We start from the raw sequence: 10,179 nt of genomic DNA, 5'->3' as shown, positions 1-10,179 counted from the left end.
TGTTTCAGTAATGGCAGAAGTTTTGACGTGCCCCCCCCCATCCAGGTTCCATTGATGGGGATTCCACAGGACACTGAATAATGTATCTCTCATACCCAGGGATTATTGCACACTCATGCTTAAGACGTGCATTTTAGCAAAAGAAGTATAAATGCAAACAATTTGATTCTCTTTGACACTGCTGCTGTCCTCACTGACTGTTATGGAGGGAATTGCTGCCTCTCAAATTGCTTTTTTCACTGCACTACCATTCTTCACTTGATTTTTGTTTTTGACAACATATTCTAGAGTCACAGCATTAAAATAAAGGAAACCAATCTCTCGTGCCCTCTATAGAATGGTTTGAAGACATTTATATCCTCTGGACACGGCAAATCAAATGACTCCTGCTGTCCTTTTGATAACATTTCTGAGCTGAACTTTTCCATCTGTGCCTGCCATCCTGCTTCTTCTTAGCCAAGAAAACTGTCAACTGGGGAAAGTCTCTCATTCTCCCAACTTTATCTGTTGTTGACTAAGGCTAAGTAGTAAGATGGTCGTATGAAAACTGACACACACTTGACACCTTTGCACCGGCTGTTGAAACAGATTGGAACGATGGCATGAGGACTGAAAGATTAGAAGTTATTTATACATGCCTATCTCTAAGTTAAAGACTTATTTGGATAGAAATATAGGAGACATTCCAATCAATGTTAGGTGCTTCTCAGTCTCAAAAATTCAAATGGGTAGAAGCTCAGAAATTACATGCCTGATTCTCTCATGAATTGTGATGGAAGATAAAAAGTAGCCAAATGGCTAACAATTTAAAAAATGGACCAAGCTCTTAATTGTGAGCACAAGAAAACTATATTCTCTTCCATTTCAAATTGAAGCAAAATGTATCACATTAAATACATGATTGGCTGGCAGTGTGGAGATTCAATGCCCATTTACTGCTTCTACTGAACATGTAAGGAAAATATATCCAATTAAATACATGATTGGCTGGTGTTATGGAGAGTTAACGTCTATTTTGAGCTCCCCTCCTCATTTATAATAGTAAAGGATGGTGTTCCATTTGGTCATCCATTTATCCACTTACATAGGGAAGGGAGAGATGATGCACTTGGGGCAAAGGGGTTAAACAGTTGGAGGGAGACTTTATACTTGGTAGAGATGGGTGAACTTCTTCAGGTTCAATCTGAAGTGTGCAATTAGGAGCAGCTGGGGCAAAATACCTTTCTTTTCTGAGAGTTCTAATTTTGCTCAAAATTGCTGCTTCTGTGAGTCGGCAAATCCCTTACCTGACAGGTGTGGCTGCTCCAGCTGGGCTCTCTCACTCTCCTCATTAAATCGTTATGGTGATTGCTCCTGCAGAAGAGAAACAGGTCTTGCTCACATGGGTATGCACTAGATCAAGACTTGCCCTTCCACAAACAGAAGGTGTTATGTACTAAAGTTCTCACCCTGGGCCAGCAGGGGGATACTGTAGATAGTTATACAAATAAGGGATCGAAAGTGACATTCAGTGATTGGATAGTTTTAGAAAATTGTTACAGTTACATTGTACTGGAGCTCTATATAAGCAGGCTGACTGAACCCTTCTGTTCAGTTCTGTCCTGGCCTGTGAATAAACAAGAGCTGTTTGAAGAATCGCTGTGTCGTCTGATATGTTCACCCACAACTTAACAGAAGGAGTCATTTTGTTCACCAAGAGAATTTTGACCCAATGGAGTAGGAATGGAGAACCTCAGTTCCAGGGATCAAATGTCACACTCCGGACCTCTCTCTCTGGCCCCAAAGACTCTCATCAGGCTGCACACCTCCAATTTCCCCAGGCCACACACCCTTCTTGCCTGGCTGGACCAGACCTCTGATAATGCCTATTGGATGGAAGATGGAGAGAGGTGTGTGAGCATGTATGTATATATGGAAACATGCCTACTGTATTTTTGGAATTCATTGCTTTGCTCACTTTTACCTCTGCAACCCCACAGCCCCTAGAAGGTTGCTGAATTCATCCCCCAGGCTGCAAAAAGTTCCACACCACTTGATCTGTCCTCCTCGCCTCCTGACACATGAATCAGTCTAGAGCAAAATGTGCAAGAACCATGGAAAATAGAATTTCTCCAACCTGTCCTTGGGTATGTTACTTTCCTACTCTGTGTTGCATGTGCCATGGATAAGAGGGACACCAAAAGCTGCAGACCAGGACTTCACTCCTCCCTCAGAGCTGGAAGATAATTGCGGGGGGGGGGGGTGGAGGAGGAAGAAGGAGTTCTTCATTGGATCTGAACAAAATCCAAGTTCATGAAGAATGCAGGGCTCTATCATGTTTATGCATATATTATGAACCTGAAATTTAAATATGTCATTAGTATTTCTAAAACTGGGCATTCCGCTTCTTGATATATTTTTTTTACATCTTGTTTTTCTGTGTATAGTTACATATTTAACACTAGAAAAACTTTTACTTAACATGAACTACCAGGATGTAGTCAGATAAAAATAGAAATTTATACATGTGAGGGCAGTTTAAAAGATTTGGAGTTAAAGTGCTAAACAACAATGCATTGAATTGGGATAGAAAACTTATTGGCAGTGCCACTGTCAGGCTATTTTGTGCCCTGGGCAAGACTGACTACTTGCACCCACCCCCCAAAATGGATTGATTGATTTCAAAATGGATGTTGTACCATGCAACATGTATTTCCAGACAAACCTTTTAGGATTGTGTCATCAAATATCTTTATTTAAGCATCATATAATAGATACTACCAAGATGGTATCTCAGTAGTTCCGTGTTGTTTTGCTCAATGGCGTAACAGTTATGTCTAAGTCTGATACATGGCTAGTTAGAATTTGCTAACACTGAGTCAACGCAGAGAAATAATTATAGATCTGTGGAACCAAACTGAAGAAACCAGTTGTTTCAGTGACTACCAAGTTTAAAGGGTGTGAATTCAGGATTAATAATAATAATAATAATAATAATAATAATAATTTATTTCTACCCTGCCCAGCTACTCTGGTTAAAAATACAGATGTGAAGCTGTTTTTCTAAGGTACATCTTCACTTTGGGAGCATGTGAAACTGTTCTCTCAACTCTTTGTCCTGTTTCAGTTAAATGGTTTCAGCCTTGTCCTTTGATAGCCAGATCTGATGTTTACTTGCCCATAGTGCTCTTAGTATGTAATAAATCAGTCTATGCATTTAGTTGCGTCCTGATCCTGAAACAAACAGCTCCAAATAGGACTTTCTAAACAGTACTTTCTTAAAGTTCTCTGTCCAGCCAGAACCAATTTTCCCCCTTTTGTGTTTTAATTTTAACCTATATAGATCTTCCTCCTTAACTCTATCCCCTTTAAGAAACAAACAAATCAGAGTGCAATTCCATAGCACAGCTATTCTAAGCAACTTACAGCAATTTTTGGGGACGTATCTGCAATGGGTAACATAGGATGTCATTCACCTGCTTTACTATTTGCAGTGGCTAAAGCCGATTGCTTTGAACAGACTTCTGGGGATGTCAGGTTATTAAGAGTTCTGTAGGTCACAGCAGTCACCTTGAATTTTTACCCAGAAGGTTGCTATGGAACATATTGATTAACCTGCTTTGTGCTTATGCCTGTGCAGCTGATAAATTCATGATCCACACTAATATACCTGAACAAATCTCTAATGCTTTTACAAGAAAATTGGGATTTGTTTTCTGTTCTATGATTCCAGCTGGCAATCGTCTTACACCCTGAAGCATGGGATTGACTTAGTCTTATCATTATCTCGCTGGGTGTGTGTAGTACCCAGGAGAGACAGAAAAATAAAAGCCACTAGAATGTTAAGTACTATGAATCTGTTACAATGGATAAATATAGCCCCTGTATCAGAATTGCCTGCTGGCCCAGATACTGTTTCAGGGAAATGAGGTGCATTTTAGAATCTACAAGAGAAGGGAAGCCGAAAAAGAAGGAAATTGGAATAAGAAAGAAAAGGGGGGGACACTTGGTTATGGGAAGAATTAAAAGGCATGGGGTTGTTGGGATCAAGATAGAGGTCTTCTCCAACTCTACCTTGAGCTGTTGATAAAGCCACCTTCTCTTTCTGTGGATACAGGAATGATGGTGGGTTGCACCTGCCTTAGCGAGAAGAAATACTTACATGATCTACAACTATAATTTCTGGCATCATCATAGGGTAAAAAGAATGTTTATGCACAACTTTGGCTTCTTTGGGGGGGGGGGCTTCCAACTTTAGCTCTCATAAAGGTAAAGGTAAAGGTACCCCTGCCCATACGGGCCAGTCGTGACCGACTCTAGGGTTGTGCGCCCATCTCACTTAAGAGGCCGGGGGCCAGCGCTGTCCGGAGACACTTCCAGGTCACGTGGCCAGCGTGACGAAGCTGCTCTGGCGAGCCAGCACCAGCGCCGCACACGGAAATGCCGTTTACCTTCCCGCTATAAAGCGGTACCTATTTATCTACTTGCACTTAGGGGTGCTATCGAACTGCTAGGTGGGCAGGATCTGGGACCGAAAGACGGGAGCTCACCCCGCCGCGGGGATTCGAACCGCCGACCATACAACCGGCAAGTCCTAGGCACTGAGGTTTTACCCACAGCGCCACCCGCATCCCTAATAAATATGCATAATTTAGGGATGGGTGTAGGTAGCTTCTTTCTTAAAAACAGAGTGGGGTTTTCCCTGGGTTGGGGCTCTGAAAATTGTGGATATCTTGCAGGCATGACCATCTCCAGGATACTAGCTCCCTGACAGATCACTGCTTGAGCCTATTTTGAACCTCCCTGATTACCTTGGTTGACAAGGGAACGCAGGAAGGGATGCAAAAGGTATTAACTGAAATAGTGATATGGGTTTGCTTGTTGACAAATTTCAAAGTCTCCCCATGGGGATTCCTTTCCTTATGTGCTTCCACAATACTACCTGCACGATATTGTTCAGAAATGATTTGAAGAGGGTTAAACGCTCTCCCAGGTTGAGCTCATCAAGTTGACATTTTTAAAAAATAAAAATAAAAATAAAAATGTATAAGAATCCTTGGGTAGCGTTGAGTCACATTATAACTTTTGCTATAATGATCCCTTTGCTGGTTCAGCTCTACCTGATGTGACCTATTGTATCGGCTTGAAAGGCAGAATGGCATTTTCTAAAAGCCGGGAGAGGTTTATGATTAGGGGACAGAAGAAAGGTTGGGAAATAATAAAAGCAAAGAGAGAAAGTCTGGCATTTACGGCACCTGCAAACAATAGGGACAGAGTAACATTTCACTTGTACATTAGGCAACCTATGTTGCATCCCTAATATAACTCCGGGAGACAAGCTTGATTTGTTAAGAATAACTTCAGGCAGGTACCTGGGATCAGTAGGCGTGGAACATGCAGGCAAGTTAGGTGGCAGGCGGTTGTTAGAAGAGTCGCTTTTCATTGCGTTCCCAGCACTCCACTCACACCATAATGTGCTCATTTATTATTAGACCCTGGCTTTTATGGGCCCAGGATTTTATGGGCACTGTGAGGCTAGGAAGCACTGTGCATGTCAGAGGAATGCATGCAGGATACCAAAGAGCAAAGCAGGGAGGGAACATTTGCAGAAGAACAGGCTGCGGAGACGGAAAGCAGGTTTTGCCTGCAGGAGTCTCTGGAGCACTTCTCTCGCTTTCTGTTTTTGCACTTGTGGACAGAGATAATGTTTCATAGGATTGTAGAGTTGGAAGGTACCCAGGGTCATCTAGCCCAGCCCCCTAAAATGCAGGCATCTCAGCTAAAGCATCCCTGACAGATGGCCATCCAGCATCTGCTTAAAAACCTCCGAGGAAGGAGAGTCCCAAGGGAGTCCGTTACACTGTCAAACAGCTCTTCCTGCCAGAAAGTTCTTCCAGATGTTTAGGGCCCTCGTATTTACGGGACCGCCTCTCCTGGTATGCCCTGCAGAGAGCCTTAAGGTCCATGAATAACCATAGTTTAGAGGTCCCGGGCGCTAAGGAAGCCAGACTATCATCCACCAGGGCCAGGGCCTTTTCAGTGATGGCTCTGACCTGGTGGAATGCTCTGTCCCAGGAGACTAGGGTCCTTCAGGATTTAACCTCCTTCCACGGGGCCTGTAAGACAGAGCTATTCTGCCGGGCCTTTAATGTGAATTCAGCCTCATCTTTTACTTCCCTTCTCTTCCCTCCCCTTCCCCTTGTATGAAGATTACCCGCTCTGAGATCCCACAGCTAATTCTCCCCTGGCCTCCTCGCTGGCCCAAGTAGGACCAGTTCAGCCAGCTAGCCAGCCCTGGTGATTATCTAATGCTTATTTCCCCTAAATTGATTTCTGAATTTTGATTTTTTTTTTTTTTTGTTATTCCTGTTTTAATACTGTATTTTATGCTGCTTTTACAATTAAGTGTTTTAAATTTGTTGTTAGCTGCCCTGAGACCAGTTTTTGAAATGGGAAGGATGGGGTATAAATAAAAAATTATCATTATCATTATCATTATCATCATCATTATTATTATTATTAGTCGGAATCTCCTTTCTTGTAACTCGAAGCCATTGGTTCAAGTGCTACCCTCCAGAGCAGGAGAAAACAAGCTTGTTCCCTCTTTCATGTGATAGCCCTTGAGATATTTGAAGATGGCTATCATATCTCCTCTTTTCCAGACTAAACATACCAGCTCCCTCAACTGCTCCTCATAAGGCTTGGTTTGACCCTTCATCATCTTGGTCATCCTCCTCTGCACACGTTCCAGCTTGTCAACATCCTTCATAAATTGTGGTGCTCAGACACAGAATTCCAGGTGTGGTCTGACCAAGCCAGAATGGAGTGGTACTATTACTTCCCTTGATTCTGTTGATGCAGCCTAGAATAGTGTTAGCTTTTTTTTGCTGCTGCATCACACTGTTGACTCATGTGAAGCTTGTGGTCCATCAAGACCCTTAGATTCTTTTCACAGGTACTGCTAGGAAGCCAGGTGTCCCTCATCCTATATTAGTGAATCTGGTTCTTCCTGCCTAAGTACAGAACCTTACATTTTTCCCTATTGAAATTCATTTTGTTGGCTTCCGTCTAGTTCTCCAATCTGTTAATGTCATTTTGAATTCTGAATCTGTTTTCTGCAGCATTAGCTATGCCTCCCAGTTTGGCGTCATCAGCAAATTTGATGAGCAATCCCTCAATTCCTTCATTCAAGTAATTTATAAAGACGTTAAACAACAACGGGCCCAGGACAGAACCCTGAGGCAACCCACTTGTCACTTTTTCTCAGGAGGACGAGGAACCATTAATGGCCGCTCATCATGTCCCAGCAGTGGGCGACGTTTGCAGCCCTGCGCACTGCACCGCCATCTTCCCAGAGCCATGCTGGTCCTGTGGCCATTGCTCTCCTCCTGGGGTCACCATGGAGGCCACTGGGTTCCCGCCACAACCCAGCCATTTGAATCTGCGAATCTGCAGTGGATGCAGCTAGGAGGAGCGGACCGTGCCGAAGCAGGCTTCCCTTTGGTCCACTCCTCAGATTTAAAGGAGGCCAGAGGCCTCTGGGCTAATCTATTTTGGTATTGGTATATGGGGGGCTGGGCTAGATGACCCAGAGCCCCTTCTAACCCTCTTTTCAGTAACACGAGGGGAGGATACTGTTAATTAACTATTAATTAGTCATGAGGTCATAGGCATGCGCACACATGGGGGGTTACAATGCATGGTTAGTTCTCATGTGATCTATGGTACTCTTCATGTGGCAGCCTGCATTTATGTATTCTCTTCTTCAGTGCCTGGTCAGCTCAGCAGGTTAAAGCATGATGCTGATGGGGCCACGGTTGCATGTTTGATCCTTATGGTGGGGTAGTGGAATATTTCTGCATTGCGGGGGATTGGACTGGATGATCTTTGGGGTCCCTTCCAACTCTACAGTTCTGCCTGCACAATTTATTTCTATAATTGTTTCACAGTCATCTTGTCTCTGCTGCGCCAGCATGGAATCTTTAGCTGCTATAATTGACTACGCTTGTTGGGCCTGGGTATGGTGTGCCCCTTTAAAGAATTCCCCTCCCACCTGGGAGGTTTCCGTTGGCTTCTAAGAATGTGCACACATTCAGATGGTAACGGTTTCTGTTTTATATTCACAGCTTTCCCTAAGCGTAGGCTTATATTCTGCGGCTCTGTGGCTCTTCCTTCTAATTCTTTGCTATATCACTTCCTAATTTTTTCAGTCCTTTTCCTTATTAAGATAATATTAATATTGTACTAGTAGTGATGTATGGAAGTGAGAGCTGGACCATCAAGAAGGCTGATCACCGAATAATTGATGCTTTTGAATTATGGTGCTGGAGGAGACTCTTGAGAGTCCCATGGACTGCAAGAAGATCAAACCTATCCATTCTGAAGGAAATCAGCCCTGAGTGCTCACTGGAAGGACAGATCGTGAAGCTGAGGCTCCAATACTTTGGCCACTTCATGAGAAGAGAAGACTCCCTGGAAAAGACCCTGATGCTGGGAAAGATGGAGGGCACAAGGAGAAGGGGACAACAGAGGACGAGATGGTTGGATAGTGTTCTTGAAGCTACCAGCATGAGTTTGACCAAACTGCGGGAGGCAGTGGAAGACAGGAGTGCCTGGCGTGCTCTGGTCCATGGAGTCACGAAGAGTCGGACATGACTAAACGACTAAACAGCAACAAAATATTGTACTAGTAACAGTAACAACAATATTAGCACTATCATGTCGCCTGCTAGCAGAACTGAACAACAAGAGGTCATTTGTCCACCTCACACGCGTAAGGGGTGCTCCTAGCCGAGCCGTGCAGGTCACCAAAAAGATTAAGAAGAGGGTGCTCTCTTCGGGGAGGAAGTGTGCTCCCACAACGTGTTTCTACTGGAGGCAAGAAGGCAACATTGGTTGGCTCTCCGACAGCATCTGGGAGCCTTGTGACCACCATCAAGCGGTCAGCTCTCTCCTCCAGACATCGGGTGAGTCCTTCCCCCCTTCCTCCCCTGATTCCTCTTCTAACTGTAATAAAAAAATTAAGGTCTTATATATATATAATAAATGTTCATAGGTGTACCAGCCAAGCACGTAGATGGATGTGGGGACCACATGTCTGGAGCACCGACCTGAAACCATTTTGACTCCCAAACTGATCAAATGTTTTCTCTTCAAGGAGGGAGGGCATGAGGGAATTGTCTCAGGAATTGGGTAATCACCATTTCAAAGGAATGGCCAGACTACCAGGAAAAGCAATCAGATAAGGCATTATCAGATAACCTGGCAGACAGGAAAAACAACAACATTCAAATTTCTGTGATGTAGACATGATGTTTGTGGGGGGTGGTCTTGGGTTACACCCCTTTTGTGATGTATGTATGATGTATGAAGGGGTGGTCTTGAGCTCCATGGCAGGGAATTTAAAATGTCTATATAAGGGCAGGCACACCTTTGTTCTGGGTCCTCCTCCGTCCTTCTGTGTGTGAGGGGAGCACCCTGTTGCAACAGTTTTATAAAGATCAGGCTTACTAGCTGCTTTACTTCTCAGTATTCTCTGGTTGGCCTTTGTTATTTTCTCCTACCAATAGGAAACCCACTTAAAGACTCTACACAGGCTCTTGCATACCCCATAAGGAAAAAAGGGCAGATTTTGTTTACAACATAATAAATATTTCTTTTCTTGGTCACTAGGGAAGGACCAACAGGGACAGAACTATTGCCCGTTTGGAGCAGGCTGAGGTGCGCATGGCAAAATCTCGTTCTTCTCATCGCCGTTCTCGGATGGTTTGGCGCAGAGGTAGGTCTCCCGCCACTAGTTTTTCTGACAGTTCCTTGTGTCCTGAATCTCATAGGTCACAGCACAGGAAGAAGAGATCCCGCTGGACCAGGAAACGAGGACGTGAGTCCAGGAGAGATTCTTTGGATTCATCAGAGATCCCAGTATGTCTGATTATTCTGATAGCGACTTTGAAGATCAGATTAAGGGGTATTGGGTTAACCGGAGGTTCGATAGCTGTCTGAGGGCCCCAGTCCTGCCACTCACCACCTGGCTTAGGGCAGGGCCTGATGGGTGCTATAAAGGACTGCTGCCACTGCTGCTGCTGGACAGAGAGGGCTCCTTTTAAAAAAATAATTTTAAAAATGCTGTTATTTTTCTACCTATGCCATTTTAAACTGTGATATTAATGCTGTATTCTTAGTTTTAGATTTTGATTTATG

General features: G+C 43.9%; 1 long non-coding RNA gene across 1 annotated transcript; it reads right to left on the bottom strand.

The window, feature by feature from the left end:
* Positions 1-375: 375 nt before the first annotated feature.
* On the bottom strand, positions 376-9,815 carry LOC310765452. Its single transcript, XR_014549598.1, has 3 exons — positions 9,041-9,815; positions 1,287-1,353; positions 376-576 (listed from the first exon to the last, which is right to left on the bottom strand). It is a non-coding gene; the product is annotated as an uncharacterized lncRNA (long non-coding RNA).
* Between the last annotated feature and the right edge of the window lie 364 nt (positions 9,816-10,179).

Source organism: Podarcis filfolensis (assembly GCF_964270895.1).
Source record: "Podarcis filfolensis genome assembly, chromosome: 6".
NCBI lineage: Eukaryota > Metazoa > Chordata > Lepidosauria > Squamata > Lacertidae > Podarcis > Podarcis filfolensis.
This window is presented reverse-complemented; position numbering and strand designations above follow the sequence as displayed.